Source organism: Myotis yumanensis, unplaced genomic scaffold (genome assembly GCF_028538775.1).
Source record: "Myotis yumanensis isolate MYYU_CA2020_CCGP unplaced genomic scaffold, mMyoYum1.0.hap1 SCAF_13, whole genome shotgun sequence".
NCBI classification, from domain to species: Eukaryota; Metazoa; Chordata; class Mammalia; order Chiroptera; family Vespertilionidae; genus Myotis; species Myotis yumanensis.
The window spans coordinates 26,107,837-26,125,277 of NW_027223764.1; the positions used below are offsets into that span (position 1 = coordinate 26,107,837).

Here is a 17,441-nt window from a genome sequence, read left to right on the forward strand (position 1 = left end):
CTGACTTCCAATTGGTTCAGGTAGAATTTTCTTCTCTCCTTTTTACAATGCAAAATACAACCCACTCTCCTCCATACAAATACCCCTTCTCCTAAGTCATCAAATGGCAAGAACTGCTCTAGGAAAGGTGGATTCGGAGAACCAGGAAGGTTGGTGGGGCAAAATAAACTACCTTGTTCTCAACTTCACTCCTCCCAATTATCATTATTTTTTATAGAAATTCTATTTTTTAAAAATATGTTTTTATTGGTTTTAGAGAGAGAGGGAGAGGGGGAGTGAGACATGCCCCCCTACCTGGGATGGAGCCCCAGCAACCTTCTGGTGCACGGATGACACCCATCCAACTGAGTCGCAATGGCCTGGGCTCTCCCAATTATTTTAAAGAAACAAACCTGTTCATTGTTTATCAGCTTTTTGGCTCAGATCAAGTGTAGTATCTGCTCTTATCAGTTTAACATCTGGTATGTCCTCCAGCTGAAGACATTTTGTTAAGTGGATTTTGGGGGGAGATGAAGTAGGACCTTGCTCTGTCCACGCCACGCATCAATCTGCTGTTTCAGTACTTCCAGGAACAGTGAACCAGAAAAAACAACAACAAGCCAACAAACTGTGATACCTATTGAAAAAATTCGAGACCACACATGAACCGTGACCCAAGGCTATGGTAGAGGTGAGGTCACTGTTCCTCTTTCCTCGAAGAATTTTCTAGGCCATTAAGAGAGTTTCCTTTTTTAAATCTGGTTCTTGTAAGTCCCTTGGATTTCACCAGAAAAAGAGGCACGAGGCCTAACCGCCTTCAGCTGCTATCAGAAGAGAAATGTGGTCAGTTAGTCGGAACTCCTTCCCTTGTCATTTGTGAATGTGAGAAGAATGGGAATCTCTGAAGCCAGATTTTTCAAGGGAATTCAGATTTCTTTCAAGAGAAGAAGGAAATCTGGAGTTTTATGGGAAACCTCCCAATTTTATAAGGTTGCCAATGAATGAGAACATTTAAAATACCGTGAGGGCCATTCCAAGCTCATCTGAGAGCTAAATTTCCTCATTGTTCAGTAGTTTAACCTCCAACCTAATCTAATCCTCTAATTTTATGACAGACTCAGAGAAGTTAATGACTTGCCCACATTACCACATAATCCATATTCTCTCCATTCAGTCATAAAATAGCTGAAAAAAGTGGAGTAAATGTCTGATAATGAGTGACGCAACCATTGTCAACTTTACAGTTAGGCTTGAAGTGAGCCACACTACTTGGCAATGTTGGTGCTGAGACAATTCAAAAGAGAGTGATTTAGCCCTGGCCAGTGTGGCTCAGTTGGTTGAGCACTGTCCCATGCACCAAAGATTGCCAGTTGGATTCCTGGTGAGGGCACATGCCTGGGTTTCAGGCTTGACCCAAGGTGGGGAGCATGCAAGAGGCAGCCGACTAGTTTCATTCTCTCCCCCTCTCTCTAAAAGTCAATTAAAAAACATTTTTAAAAAGTGTGTGATTTATACTAATAATGAACATAGTACCTAATCTAAAGAATGATTACTGCAGAGGGACTAGTGAGAAAACAAAAGATGCACCACTCCAGCTGCCACCGGTTACAAATAGGCATCATGATGGTGCTGTAAAATGTGGGTAACTGGGGGCACAACAGTGTTTTAAATATATTGTCATTGATTTCAGAGAGGAAGGGAAAGGGAGAGAGAGATAGAAACATCAATGATGAGAGGGAATCATTGATTGGCTGTCTCCTGCACACCCCTACTGGGGATCAAGCCTGTAACCCAGGCATGTGCCCTGACCAGGAATTGAAACATGACCTCCTGATTCATAGGTCGACACTCAACCACTGAGCCACACCAGTCGGGCGCACAACAGTGTTTTAGAAAATAGCTTCAGGGTAACATCTGAAGAAATTCTGGGCAAGCCAGACATTCTATTATTCCATAAACCCAATAAAAGAAGATAGATATGGATTTTACTATTAAATTAAGAAAAAGTGACTCAGTATCACACAGGAAAATACAATAAACATGTGGGTATGGTGAAGGAGCTCAAATGAATAAGGAGATGAAGGAAGAGTCAAGTGAAGGCTGTCGGGGCTTCAATTCTGGGACTATTTCAAATGCACCTAAGAGTCATTTCATGGAACCAAGGACTAAACATATTTTGGCACCATTCAGAAAAGTGCTATTTCTTTGTTGACTACATGTGGCTAATCCTTGTGTCAAACTGACATTCTGAGAGAAGCGCCAAGTGCTGATGTCACCACCTGATTTCACTGTCACCCCACCCAAAATGGAAGTTTCTAATTTGTCTGTGTCAGGGATTTCCACGCCTTGATAACTTTGGATGATTTCATCCATTTATCCAAGAAAGGAGTTCCTAATGTATGCCAGGCCCCATACTAGGTACCAGAGACGCAGTGGTGAACACAACGGACACGGTTCCTACACTCATTGAGCTTTTAGGTTAGAGCCAAACAAAATGAAAGCAAACCAAAAATTTAAGTTGTAATAAGCGTTCTGAAGGAAACAAAAAGTGCTAAGATAGAGAAAAACGGAGAGAGGGAAATTGAGTTTAAATAGAATGGTCTTGAAAGACCTCTGGGAGGTGACATTTAAGCTGAGGTGTTTGCAAAAAGGAGAGCAAATGCAGAGTCCTCTGCCTCCTTGGCTTGGTGCTGAGGAAACAAACAAGCAAACATGTGACTAGAATGATACTGAGACCTCGGGAGTGTGGCACAAGATGATATAGAGATAGGCAGGGGTATGACACGCACATGATCCATGGTCAGGAGAGCCCAGATTTTGTTTGAATGCTTTGGGGGCATAGAAAGCTTTTAAGTTGTGAGCCAACGTGATCTAATTTAAGTTTTGAAGAAAAATTATTGGTGTCCCAAGAAGAATGGACTGGAGGAGGCTAAGAGCAGAAACAAGGAGATGGCTTAGAAGGATTTTGCAGGAGTAGGCAAAAGAAGATGGCAGGCTTGCTTAAGGTGGGGAGGCAGATTTGGATATATATTTTGATAAGATGATAGACAGCACTTGCTGATGGATTGATGTGGGAGGGGAGGGGTGACTCCCAGATTTCTGGCTCAATGAATGGAAAGGATGACAGCCCAATGCCAGAAGACCATAAAGCAGAGCTTCTCCACTTAACAGGGAGAAAAGGCAAAGGGAAGGGCTGGGTCCTGTTCACTGGGGCGCCTGCCCCCTTTCAACTACCCTTGTGTCTCGTGAGAACACCTAGGTCATGGCTCTCAAATTTTAGGGTTTGAGCCACTTGAAAAGCTAGTTAAAATAGCAGTTGCTACACATAGTATTCCTGGAGCACAGCACTTGGAGCAGATATAGACCAGAATAGTTAATGTGTATGTGTCTGGTGACTAAGGACTTATGGCTTCTTTTATAAACTTTAAAAATAAAATGAAAAGCAAGGTAGCCCTGGCTGAGTGGCTAAGTTGGTTGGAGCATTGTCCTGTACACCAAAAGGTTGCCGGTTTGATTCCAGGTCAGGGCACATACCTAGGTTGTGGGTTCAATCCCTGGTCGGGTGAGAATGGGAGGCAACTGATCGATGTTTCTCTCTCACATCAATGTCTCTCTCTCTCTCTCTGTCTCTCTCTCCCTTCCTCTCTCTCCCAAATTTAATAATAAAAAAGCAAGGTAGCTTTTTAAAAACCTGTATGCTTTTCTATTCTTCACACTCTACCGAAATGAAATATAACCGATGACTAGTATTTACATTGCTAGAGCTCTTTGGTTCTACCAGTGGTTGGGATGAATTGTACTTTCTTAACGATGTCATGATGGCATCATCTGTAACATGAGAACTAATTAACGTGGGTATGTAAATATGTGTCTCTGTTAATGAAGCAGGGACAAGAGTACCCTGTATGTGTAATTTGTATGGAACTTAAGATGTATTTATAGCATCAATAGTAAAAGGAGGAACTGGCCATTGTTCATGTAACTTGATTATTTGAGCTGGCTTTATCCTCATCAAATATTTTCTGCAATTTGCACTTTCTGAATTTATCAAAATGAATAAAGGTGAAGCAGAAACTTGCAAATTTAGGCCATTAAGATCAACACAGAATCAAACAGAGTAAACCAGCCCCAAACCAAGTCGGCTAATTTTGTTCTTTTCGCAAATAAGTTCAATCAGTCTCCCCTGCGTTTCTGTTGTTAACAGGTGAGCCATCCAGCCAGAACCATGCATCCCTTCAAATGACTTACAGAAGCATCTGGTTCCGCTGTGAGCCTGTCCTGCTCATTGTCGTCAATTCTCTCTTGAAAGAGAACGTTTCCGCTCTGCTGCTGTACACCTCTCCCTTCTCTAAATGGTTATCACACTTAATGTGACTCATGGCACTTGCTACTTCCTGCTTAGCAGTCAGCAGGCATCTTTCTTATCTCTCTTACCAGACATTTCAGGCATTCCCTGAGGTCCAGTCTGCCCTTCTGCTGCTTTGTCTCAGCTCTCTTGCACTGAAGATTTTCAAGCCATATCTCTAACTTTGACCTTTCCCCTTGGCCCCTGACCTGAATTTCTAACAGCCTGTTGGGTATTTCACTCCCACCCAGCGTTCCAGATATCTAACATTGAAGAGTTCATCAGCTGCCACCTGTTAACTTTTTTGTCTGTTAATGATCACCATCCTCCTGGCTGGAGACACACATGCTTCTCCTGTCCCTTCGACTCCATATCTAATCAGTCACTTTTTCTATTGATTTCCTCTGTTCTCGTATTGTTTACTCACTGCCAAATACACCTTGCTCTTTCCCACTGCTAATATTACCTGCAGTTCTACCTACCAAGAGAGCCTTCTTATCTGCTTATGGAAACGCTCTAAGAAGGAGTTCCAGCCCTCCCTGTAAAGTCAGCCTTCACCTGGGTCGCTTCTCTCCCAAGCATTTTACTTTTCTTCTGTATTCTTTCTTCTGTATTCTCCTAGCAAGTGTAAAATTAATTTGCTTTATCAAAGCAAAGTGATGGTGCATATTTTCTTTTTGAAACATCAGTTGTGGTGAAGGTGTTCTTGAAATATTTCATTGTTATTTAACTTCTCTCATTCGCATGGCTTCGTATGTTTCAATTAGGTTATAAAGTCCTTGAAAACAGGACCGTGTCTTAAAACACCATTGTACTGTAGCATTGAGCCTATACAGACAAGATACTAAAAAATATTAGTTGATTTGTCTGCATTGAATTTGTCTGATGATAGAATAGAAGGAGAGACTTGCATTATAGTTCAGTCTGCAATTTAGTTGCTCATTAAATTGGCCCATTAAACACAAATAATTTAGTTTCTTTTCTAATATCTTGCTCAAAACATGTTTTTTACCCTTCTGAGTAATTGAAAAGAACATAATAGCGTGATAAAAAATGGAAAAATGACTTTTGATAGATGTGCTTGCAACAACTTTTTTCTTTATCCTATATAATAAAAGCCTAATATGCAAATTGACTGAACGGCACAATGACTGGTTGGTGGGGGTGGGGCCGGCCAGTGCGTAGCGCTAGGCCAGCCAAGGTGGGTGCTAGCAGGCAGAAGAGGGCGGCGGCAACTGGCGGTGGCAGAGGGGTGATGGGGGGGTGGGGCTGGCTGCTTGCTGGCCAGCACCATCCCCCAATCGGCCTGTGGGTCACCTCCCAGAGAGATAAGCTCCCGGTCTGTGAGAGGGCGCAAGCTGGGCTGAGGGCCACCGCCCCCCCCCCCCCCCCCCGCATGAATTTTCATGCACCAGGCCTCTAGTATTATAATAAGACATATATAAGATCTGAAGGCATTGTGAATTTATATTAGTTACCTTTTACTTAAATAATGCCATATGATAAACAACCACAACATCTCAATGGCTACAACAACCCAGCTTTATTTTTGTGCATGAGTAGTCAGTTCTGCTCATCTGAACTGGTCTTGGTGGGCTCACTCTAGCACTTGAAGCCTGCTATGGGGATAGTAGCCAACTTTGTTGATCTTGGCTTGGCTCTCCTGGTATCTGGGACCTTAACTGGGGTGACTGAGCTGCCTGAGCTCTGCCCCATGTGTTCTCTCATCTTCCATCAGGCTACCCCAGGCTGGTTCTCATGGTGAGGTAGGGTTCTGAGCCGGAGAGCCAGACGGGGGCATGGCCTCTTAAAGCCTAGACTCAGAATTGGTCCACAGTTACATTTCTCCCCACTGGCTAAAATAGTCACTAGACTAGCCCTGAAATAAGAAGTGGGGAAACAGGCCCCACTTCTTGGTGGAAGGAGCTACAAATTCACATTGCAAAAGATATGGAAACAGAGGTGGACAGAATCCCAGCTGCTTTGTAATCGATCTACCCCAGAATTAGACAGTCCTTGCTTCATAAGCTAGCACTGTTTTATAGTTGCCCAATATTGGGCAATTCACTTAACCACTCTGAGCCACTTTTCCTCAATCTGAAAATAAGTACTGTGAGAATCAAATAAATGTAGACACAGGGCCTGGGGCATCAATAAATTCTTTACAACTCTCCCTCCAGCTGTTCAGAGAAGGGAAAGTGGTGTACACCAGCTCTTAACATTATGGAAATAATTTTATTTAAATTTAATTTGGAGAAACAAAGTGCTAAAATCAAACACATACTTCAGAAAAAAAAAGACATAAAAGTTTAAACAATAACTTGAAAATTTTTGAAAAAATTAACTGGGAAATGAAGGCCAGTTTTATTAAAATCAGTAGGGCCTGTGTGCTGATCTGATGGATTCAAGAAAGGGTAGGTCAGCAAGTCTGTGGATCAGATAATGGGGAATTTCTCCCTTTCATTTTTTTAATATTCCACATCTTGTTGGGTGACATAACCAGTAGCTTTTCTCTCTTTCCCATTCTCCAGTTAACATGCATTTCTACTCCAGATGTTTTCTAAGAAAAGCTTGACTTGGACAATTCTCAAGTTTCACAGCCTCTCTGATGGGGGAGACTGTTGATATCGGGGATTACATATGGCATCAGGTGTGGGGCCATCATGGCCCTGCCCAGGGTTGCTGAGTTTGTTCAGAATAAATGCTTCATAAATACTAACTGAATGAACCCGAAGAGGAAGAACAACAGTGGTGAACAGCAAAAGTGATGCATAACTAATATTCAGTCATTCTCTGAAGCTTTATGGAGTGTCTACTCTGTCAGCACTCGGGGAATAGTACATGAGACAGAGAAGTTTCCTGCCGTCAAAGAGCTTACACTTTATGTGTTTAAGGGGGGAGTGTTTGTATTTGATTTATTTTAGCTAACATTTACTTGTTTTTATTTCCTCCCAGCGTTACTGAGGAAATAAAACTTGAATATATTTAAGGTGTACTGCATGATGATTTGCATATACATTGTGAAATTATTACCACTATCTAGCTAATTAAAATATCCATAATCTCCCATAATTACCCTTTTTGTGTGTGTGGTGAGAACTCTTAAGATCTATCCACTTAGCAAATTTCAGAATGCAATACGGTATTAACTAGAGTCACCATGCTGTACATTAGATCCCCCAGAACTTATTATTTTATAATTAAAAGTTTATAACCTTTGACCAACATCTCCCCATTTCCCTCATCATTCAGCCCCTGGCAATCATCATTTTACTTTCTCTCTCTCTCTCTCTCTCTCTCTCTCTCTCTCTCTATATATATATATATATATATATTACATTTTCTTTTTCCATATCATGGCTATTGTGATTAATTCTGCTAACATTTATTAAGTACTTACTATGAGTTAGCTACTGTGCTAGGCACTTCAGAAGTATATTTCTTACCTAACCTTCACAATGGACCTACAAGGAATGTGTTGTTATTATGCTCATTTCACAAGTGAAGAAACTGATGCTGAGTTATGTGCCTCATCATTTGGCAATGTCTGAAGACAACTGTGATTGTCATGACTAGAAGGGTTACTACTGGCATCTAAGGGGTAAAGACTCAGGATGCTGCTAAACATTCCACAATGCCCAGGGCAGACCCACAACAAATAATTATCAAGTCCAAAATGTCATTAGTGTGGAGGATGAGCACCTAACCTAATTAGCACAGAGGCTGGGATGAGTAGCTGCACAAGTCATATTTTTTGATTGGTGCTATTAATCTTATTTTATAGATGGAAACTCAAGGCTTAGTTAGGAGGGTTAAGAAATTGTGGGGGCCGAAACCAGTTTGGCTCAGTGGATAGAGCGTCGGCCTGCAGACTGAAAGGTCCCAGGTTCGATTCCGGTCAAGGGCATGTACCTGGGTTGCAGGCACATCTCCAGTAGGAGATGTGCAGGAGGCAGCTGGTCGATGTTTCTCTCTCATCGATGTTTCTAACTCTCTATCTCTCTCCCTTCCTCTCTGCAAAAAATCAATAAAATATATTTAAACAAAAAGAAATTGTGGGGAGCCGGCATGGCCATGGCATACTCATGCCAGCTCAGCCTGGTTCAGTGGCCCTGAGTGGGGGCGATGAAAGGCTTAGAAAAGACAGACAAGAGAATGAAAGCTGGGTCTCGGTGGGACGCTGCCCCTCTGATGGACAGCGCCAGTGCCCACAAGCCGTGTCTTTATTTTATAGCAGATGCCAGGAGGCAGAGTAAAGGCGTGATCAAGATGTTTATAACATTCTCGTGTCTTTCAGTCCTACTCAACTACATGCACTTGAGCTCTAACCGGCACGTGGGGCCACGTGTTCGGACCATACGTTCAAGCTTACAGCTATAGCTGTTGGCTATAATTGTGCTGGGAAGGCTCTGCCCTCCAAGCTGAGACTTGCACGTGGCCACGAGAGGACTGTGCCCTCTCATTAGTCCAAGGCTTGAACCTGTCCAAAACACTGCAGCCGCACCCAATAAGAAATTGCCTAAGTTCATGCTGCTAAGAAGTAGCAAAAGTGGGATCTTTTACTGAGATCTTTTAAATTCTATGCATGAAGAAGAAAAATGGTTTAAAATAGTTTAAAATGATTCCATGGTTTCAAGTCATATTGAACAAGAGAATTTTAGCACCAAAAACCAAGCCAATGATATCAGAGAGGAGAAACCAGAAAGTTTTGGGGTAGCTAAGAGTAGATTGTAATGATAACTTTAGTTCCTATGGGTTAACATTTGAAGTGAGGGGTATGGAGAATCTCAGTGACAATATCCACTGGGGGTCTGGTGATAAGAATTGGAGTTCAGAGAGAAGTCAGAACCAGAAATGCGCAGCCTTTGACAGGCAGGTGTTAGCCACAGAAAATGGGGGATCAGGATATGGGTTAAGAAGGAGAGCAGAGAAACAGTGGTTGCATTCTACAAAAATGTTCATAAGAAAAGAAGTGATGAAAAAGGGACAAGAAAGACAAATCAGGATGTGATCTGATTTAAAAAGTCAGAAGAATGGGACTTTGAGAAGATTATACAGAAATCTCTGTGTGTGTGTGTGTGTGTGTGTGTGTGTATAGGGGAAATTTTCACTATTTCCCATTCTATGTATTGCCCTAATTTATATAACTGCCAGACTAAAATACATCTTTTTAATGGTGTTTGTAGTTATCCTTAGAATTTTTATTCGTCACAAAAATAAACTTTAGGTTTTATTTAGGTTCTATTTAGGCAAAAGCCTTAAGTTTCTGTCCCCAGTCTGACAAGGGACACCCCAAATATTACTTATTTGAAGTCAATGTTCTCATTTTTCTGTTTGACCAAACAACAGGAACAAACAATTCCTTCCACAATAGATGTACCCTATGGCGTCATGCTTCTGAGAATTGCCTCTGAAAATGGATTCCCCTGTACCATGGCGCAATGTTATTTCAAGTAACCTGTTTGTTATTTATTGGATAAAAACGGTGTGCTGTACCTCCAAGCTAGTACAGGTGGTGCCCAGCTCTGAGGGGGAGGAAGAGCCTGGGGCGGAGGTTGGAGCACAGCTGTAAATGGTGTGAATGTACCAGAGCGCCCGAGCACATCAGCAAAGGGTTATTTAACTACTAATGATGCACTGTCGTGCCATGTTCCCCAACTATTTTTTAAATGTAAGATGACTATTAATACTCACATTGTTTAAGATTTCTGTGCATTTACTTTGTGCAGGGCATTGCATTCAGCACTTTCTATGGATTATACCAGTGTGACTCATAAGGACCGAAAGATCTAGGTTTAATGATCAATTCCTCGACCTGCCGTAGGACAGGTGAGACTCTGATGAGGATTTAGAAAAGCTGGAATATCTAGGCTCACCTTCTCACCAAAACCCTCGCCTCTCAGGACTGCAGTCCAATAGCGCTTTCTGTGATGAAAGAAGTGTTTTTATCTGCTGTCTAGCATGGTAGCTGCTAGCCACATGGTGGTATGGAGCACTGGAAATGTGGTTAATTTAACAGATGGGCACTGAAAAACAAACACACACTGAATTTTAATTAAAATTTAAAGGTAAATAGCTACCTTTCATAGCCTTTTTGGATGTCGCAAATAGTTATTCTAAAGATAACTACAAACAGCATTGAAAAGATGCAACATTTCCACCGTTGTGGAAAACCTATTGGATAGCACTGTGTAGGAGAAATTCCGCATTTTTCTTTTCCTTCCTGTTGAATTTTAGGGCAAGCAGAAGGGCTTTCTCCTTCCCTTTCCAGCTTCTTCAACCCTCTGACTTCAGAGAAAAGAGATTCATTTTCTCTTTCCATCTTCCCTTCCTCCACCCCACATTGCCCACCCCCATGGTATCAGCTTGTTCAACAGCCTTGAGGGGATACCTCAAAGGGTAAATGGAAGTGACCCAGGCACAGCCTATCAGCATTAGCCTCCTTCTCTTCCTTCTCCCCCTCCTCCTCCTCCTCCTCCTCCTCCTCCTCCTCCTCCTCCTCCTCCTCTTCCTCCTCCTCCTCCTCCTCCTCTTCTTCCTTCTCCTCCTCAACAATCCACAATTACTCAATTCACAAAAGATGAGAACCATTCTGCCAGAGAGAGAAGCAGACAAACTAAATCTGAACATTCTCGGAATAAAAAAACAAACACAAAACCCAAACACACAGCATTTAATGAGATAAACAAAATACTTGCTTTGGGCTTTGCTAGAGTCTCTATAAGTGGTGATTCGGAAGGAAGGCTGTGAGGTTTCTTTCCAATATCCAAAACGTTTTAAAGGAACTGGTTGTCCTACATTATTTAAATGGAGAATAGGGCTTATTTGCCACCCCAAACAATGTTTAACTAAAAGAAGTGTTTTTTTGAACCGCAAAAGTATTCAAGCCTTTAACCTAAAGACCTTCACAGATGAGGGCTCAGGGCTCAACCCTGCCTCTACGTTTATAAGTTCACTTTCAATGCTAATGAATTCTTTTACAAGCTGTATGTGCTCATTCTTTTGTGTGTTTTAGACATAGATTCACTAATCATTCTTTAGATGTAACCCAGAGTTTTTTTGTAAGTGCAAAATAGGACTTCAATCCAGATTTATAAAGAGCAGGAAAATGAGTGGAGGAGGAAAAACAAAATAGCCAGAGGGTAAAATGAGGAAGGATCGTACTGCATTAGTCTATTTAAAAAATACCCTAAGGGCCCTGTTGGTGTGGCTCCCTGATCACAGTTTGATTCCAGGTCAGGGCACATGCCCGGGTTATGGGCTCCATCCCCAGTGTGGGATGTGCAGGAGGCAGCTGATCAATGATTTTTCTCTCATCATTGATGTTTCTCTCTCTCTCTCCCCCTTCCTCTCTGAAATAAATAAAAACACCCTAAGGTATTGTGTGGCCTCTGCACAGTACCTTTCTAGTTCCCTTGTCAGATTTTCCAGAAAGTCGAACTCATTTTGACACTTTGATGGATGACCAACGAAATAACCTAGGGATTCTTGTTACAATGCAAATTATGGTTTAGAGATTCTGAGCTTGGGCCTGAGATACTGCATTTCCAGCAAGCCCCCAAAGGATGGCTGTGCTGTTGAGTAGCAAGGATGCAGACCTGAAGGTGAGTCTGGCACCTGCCTTCCATGGGGTACCACTTGGCTAACTCAGGCAGCTCCTTGTTCAGGCCAGTGAGACAGCAGACTTAAGAGTGGACTTAAAGGCAACTTTAAAAAAAAAAAATATTTCAAAGAGGAAGGGAGAGAGAGATAGAAACATCTGTGATGAGAGAGAATCATTGATTGGCTGCGAGCAGTGTCCTGACCAGGGATCGAACCGTACCCTCCTTGTTCATAGGTCGACGCTCAACCACTGAGCCACGAGACAGTGCTTTTAACTAACACTTTGAGGCCTCGGTTTCCTGTGCTGTAAATGGGAAGGGCTGGCTGGCAGAGTCCAGACGCACGTACTTCTAAGAGAGCCCTTGAATTCTCTCTCGGGATGTTGCCCTCGACTCTGCAGGGAAAAGTTCTTTCCGAGAACACCAGGTCCCCTCCGCTCGCTTAGGTCAGGGGCACGGATGACTGTTCGAGGGTCGGGTCGGACAGTCCTGGAGCGAGCTGGCTCGGGACACCGCGGGCCCATTTATTACATAACCGCGAGGCGTCCCTCCTCCCCGCGCCCCTCACCCCTCGCCAAGTCGCACGGGTCGAGCGGATTCCAGGGAGAAGTCCCATTCGCCCGCCCGGCAGAGAGCCCACGGCGGAGTGGGGGGCTGAGCACTGGGATTTCCCCCGCCGCGCTCTTCTCCCCGAGCGCTGCCTGCCGCCCCCACACCGGCCCCGCCGGCGCCTCCGCCCCTTGCGCTCCCCGCCCCTCGGAAGCGCGGACCACGGCGCCTGGGGCCCGGGAAGGGGCCACCGCCCAAGGACGCGGCGCGGTGGGTGCATCCTGGAGGCATGTCCGTGCGCCACCGCCGGGGCTGCAGCGGTCCACGCGAGGTGAGGACGCAGCGAGGCCGGGCGAAAGGCCGGGCTTAGGGGAAGGGGGTGAGGGATGTGCGCGCGCTGGGAGGGCGCGCGGCGCCGGTGCCTGGCCCACGGGCGCCAGGACGCTGTCTCCTGCGGCCCCCACTCCGGCGCCCGGACCCCCCAGCGCGAGGGCCTGGGAGCCGCTTGTTTTACCCTCTTCCCGGCTGTGCCGAGGGCGCAGTGGCTCTAGCGAGGCGGACATCCTGGGGGGCGGGCGGCGGGGTGCAGGGCTGGTTTGGTGGAGGTGGTGGAGGGCACGCCGTTCGCTCCCCGCTGCCCCAGCGCCCAGCAAGGCGCCGGGAGCCCGCCACCCCAGCCCGGGTCCCTCGGAGCGCTGCGGGGCCGGAGAGACACGTGCCGGCTGGGCCGTCGGTTGGGGCCGGCGCTCCGGCAGTGTGTGCGCAGGTGGCTGCGGACAGGGGGCGGCTTTGATCTCCGCCTCCCGCGGTTCTCAAGTGCAGACTAATCCGCGCAATGGAAACCGCCTTTCTCCAGGATTGTGTTTTCAGTGTATTTTAAAATCTCCCTTCTGCCTCAGCTGAGGATGCTTATTTCTCGTGTGCGGTGTACTAAAAGCACAGCGGCCTTCAACACCTTTAATGACTGAAGTTAATTTTTCAGTTGCTTCTTGTCCTCAGAGAAAAGCAATGATATGCCTAGTGCGGACTGAGAGAAAAGTGTTCGTGGCAAAATTGTGGGGCACGAATCTAGTCCTGGGGCTATTTGGTTAGCCCGCCGTTTTCACAGCTCAGCATTCTGAACTTCTTGTAACATTTTTTTTTTTTTTTTAATGTTGAGTCAGTGGGACTGCCAGCACGCTGGATAAACCCTTCCATTCTGAAGGGGCTCTAATTAGTTCACCCTACTTGTTCCTTTGCCAGACCTGGGCTTCTGATGGCACAGCCAGCTTACCCAGGAGGGAAGTCTTCAGGCTTGCCAACTTCAGAAACACAGATCTCCACAGGTGTCCCAGACCACTAGCTTTAAAAACCATCAACTGCCCCTGCATAGTTTGTCTCTCCACCTCACCCCCCACAAATAAATGTTATGCCAAACTAGGCTACTGGGTCTGACCCTCTAAGGTGCCCAACACATGTCTGTTGAAGAAATAAAGGATGGAAATTAGGAGCAGTGATTAGGTGCCTGCATTTGGTCCCTTAGAATCACAGGATCTTGAAAATGGGAAAGGATTTTACAGATCATCTATTCAAATCTTCAACTTACAGCCCAGGAAGTTCAGATTCCAGTTGGCAAGGATTGGTTAAGCTCATACTGTGAAATGGTGATGGAACCAGCACTAGAATCCAGGCCTTCTTCCCACTGAATTCAGTTTTCAAAGCATTGCTAACAGGCATTTTGAACAAAAAAATTACATGGCTAGAATCACCTAATCATATCATTTTCCTCTTATTTTTTATTTATCTATCTTTTCTTAACTGGTGGGCTTCTGAAATAGATATGTTGATTTAGTCAAACCACCTTTGTAATACAATTTTTAAAAATAACCTTAATTTTTAAAAAACCCTCACCCGAGGATATTTTTCCATTGATTTTTAGAGAGAGTGGAAGGGGAAAGACAGAGAAAAACATTGATGTGAGAGAAACACATCTATTGGTTGCCTCCTGCATGTGCCAGTCCAGGACCTCACGGCAGGAGCCTGCAATCAAGGTACCTGCCCTTGACTGGAATGGAACCCGATCCCTTCAGTCTGTAGGCCATTGGTCTATCCGCTGAGCTAAACCGTCTAGAAAACCCTTAATTAAAAAAAATGTTTTTATTGGTCTTTAGAGAGAGAGGAAGTAAGAGGGATAGAGAGATAGAAACATTGATGAGAGAGAAACATCATCAGTAGGCTGCCCCTGCATGCCCCCTACTGGGATCCAACCAGTGACCTCTTGGTTCATGGGTCGATGCTCAACCACTGAGCCACACTGATGGGCAGAAACCCTTAATTTTAAATAATATTTACATTCTTCTTATATGAAGATGAATATGCTGATACATCCCAGGTGAACTTTCAGAAGAAGAGAAGTAACATAATCACAACAGGCGGACTAAACTTACCCCATTCTCTCCATGGTCTGATTCTCAGCTCCCTCTGGTGATGATTGGTTAGTTAAAGGTGTGATTTGACTTTGGAGCCGACTTTAGAAAAGTGGTTTGTATGCAGACCATTTGTGTGTTGTGATTAACACCATGACCTATAACACAGCTGAGCAAGGAATTTTAAAGGAACTTATTTAGCATTGCATTGCACATTTTTTCATGTTTTCACAGTTAGTTCAATTGAATAGATATTCCTTGAGTGTCTACTCTGTGCCTAGTGCTGTTCTGGGCATTTGGGATAGGTCAACGATCAAAACAAAGAACGTTGACCCTGTGGAGCTCAAGTTACAATTCATTCATTAGAATTTTTCCAGGATTTTGTTTGGCTGATAGAGGAGAATGTCAGTTTTGGCTAAAGTAGAGAGACAAACATAAATGTTCCAAATTATCTTCCTTCCCATCCTATGATTCTGCTGGTTTTATAGTCACCAAAAACAAAGAAGCAAATTCAGATGAAGTTACTTTGACGTTTTATGAACTGACATTCCACTGTCTAAGAATACTAATCCCCACATTTGGTTATTTTATGTGTGTTCATTCAAAGTCCCTGAAATTTCGTTTCCTTTAGTGCAGGGACATCACTGTGCTGACATTAAACTTACTGAAGCATGGGAGGATTCGTTTTCTCAGTGTGCCCCCACCTTAGTGTTGCAGATGGTAATTGTAATTGTGAGATGTAGCTTATTTATTTAGGAAGACGGTGTTCTGCTTTTATTTGGCCTCATCTTACATTGGTTTCCATTTTTCTCCACATTACGAGTTGTGACTTACTGGTTAATCCGTTACCCCAGAGGTTTTTCTTTTTAATCAGACTTTGTAGTTTTATGCCTTTTCCAATTCTCTCAATTGCTTTTTCTTCAAAATGGCATGGTTTGCAAGCTCAGGCATGTTTATTGTTTTTAACAAAGGCTTATCAAAATGATCTTGGCAGTTTTTCAGTTGTATACAGCCAAAAAAAAAAGTGCTCAGTGCAGCTTTGGGGGCTGTTTATGCATTCCTTACCTAACCAGTTGCTTTGCTTTTAAAAATCGCCTGTTTGGAAGCTATGCTTACGAGTATCTTTCTAGTTTATCTAAAAACTCATCCATTAAAGTGGGATCATAATTTAATTGAGAAAAAACAAATCCACATTTGAAGACATAGGGAGATTTTGAGGACAAGGATCGTCTCTCTGTTCTCAATTTGTTCTACATCGAAGGACATCAGGAAGTGTCACTATCACAGCGTCTCATTAGAAAGTGATCTCTGTTAAACCCTTGGAGGGGCGTCATGATTTGTGATTGATGCCAGGCACCCAGAGCAGTTGATTTTCTTCATTTGCCCCCCACGGTGCTCTGGGATCCGCATCCGCAGTTCTTTTACCACTCGTTGATGAATGGAGTTGCTGTAGCCAGGTAGAAAGTTCCGCACCATCAATTAAGTACTTAACTAATGTGCTCGTTCATTATTACGAAATGTTTGTTGAACTTCTTTTTAAAGATTCGTGTAAAGGTTGTGCTGTGAGCACCTCTTTTCCTATGTTGGTGGCTGTCGGGGATATCAGGGCACAGACCTGCCTCTGAATCAACTAACACCCTGGTAGGAAGAAAAGACATTATATAACTAGCCATAATGCCTGTTAAAGCCACCGTGAGATAGACAAGTGCTTTGGCAATTAAAAGGAAGGAGAGAGAGCATGTAGGCACTGTGGGGAGTCAAGGCTTAGGGAAGACTTTCTGAGCTGATGATGGGGAGGATGGTACAGCTTTTATAGAGGCAGAAGGGTACACCTGTCTGTATGGGAGCACATCGATGCTTCTTTTTGAAGACATAGAAGACTTCCTTGTGGGGACCAGTTGAGGATGTGTAGGGTTGTATAATAGACGCTTGTCACCTCTTCAGCCTCAGCATGCATACCCTTCCGTCCTGGGTAATGGAGTATTGACCAACGCTAAAACGACTCATTGGGTTAACCATCCCTCTTCCTTTCCCTCTGAAACATATACTTGTTTCAGAGCATAGATCTCTGTGGCAAATAACTATCATCATAGTACAATGGTGTACTTTGCTTTTTATCAGTTCAGGTGCACACTGACACTAGTGTTTGGTCATAGTCCTACTTATTCTAGTAGTACGTGTATTGTAATTTTGCAATTTCATTAAATACTACTGATGTAATGTGAATGGCAAACAGAGAGTGCTATTTCTATGAAAACTAAGTTGATTGCTGTATAAGCTCATAAAAGTAAGCCATATTAAAAAACAACATCGACACACGCTACAACATGGGTAAACCATGAAAACATTATGCCAAGTGAGAGAAGTCAGATATAAAGGGCCACATATCATATGATTCTATTTATCTGACATGTCCACAGGAGGGGTGAATTCGTAGTGACAAAAAGTACATTAGTGGTTGTCAGGGTATGGGCCTGGGGAGAATTGAGCGTGACTGATAATGGGTACAGGGTTTCTTTTGGGGGTGATGGCTATGTTCTAGAATTAGATAGTGGTGATGGT

The 17,441-nt window shown here is 43.7% G+C and overlaps 1 protein-coding gene and 1 non-coding gene across 3 annotated transcripts in view; both read left to right on the forward strand.

The window, feature by feature from the left end:
- The first annotated feature begins 398 nt into the window (after window positions 1–398).
- On the forward strand, window positions 399–585 carry LOC139022229 (U2 spliceosomal RNA). The gene has a single exon (XR_011473618.1). It is a non-coding gene; the product is annotated as a U2 spliceosomal RNA (small nuclear RNA).
- An 11,894-nt stretch (window positions 586–12,479) lies between these two features.
- Window positions 12,480–17,441, forward strand: part of SLC16A12 (solute carrier family 16 member 12) — a 71,351-nt gene continuing 66,389 nt past the window's right edge. For both annotated transcript variants that reach the window (XM_070432732.1, XM_070432733.1), the window contains exon 1: window positions 12,480–12,805. The gene's annotated coding sequence lies outside the window, so the exon portion shown is untranslated. The remainder of the gene's footprint in view (window positions 12,806–17,441) is intronic.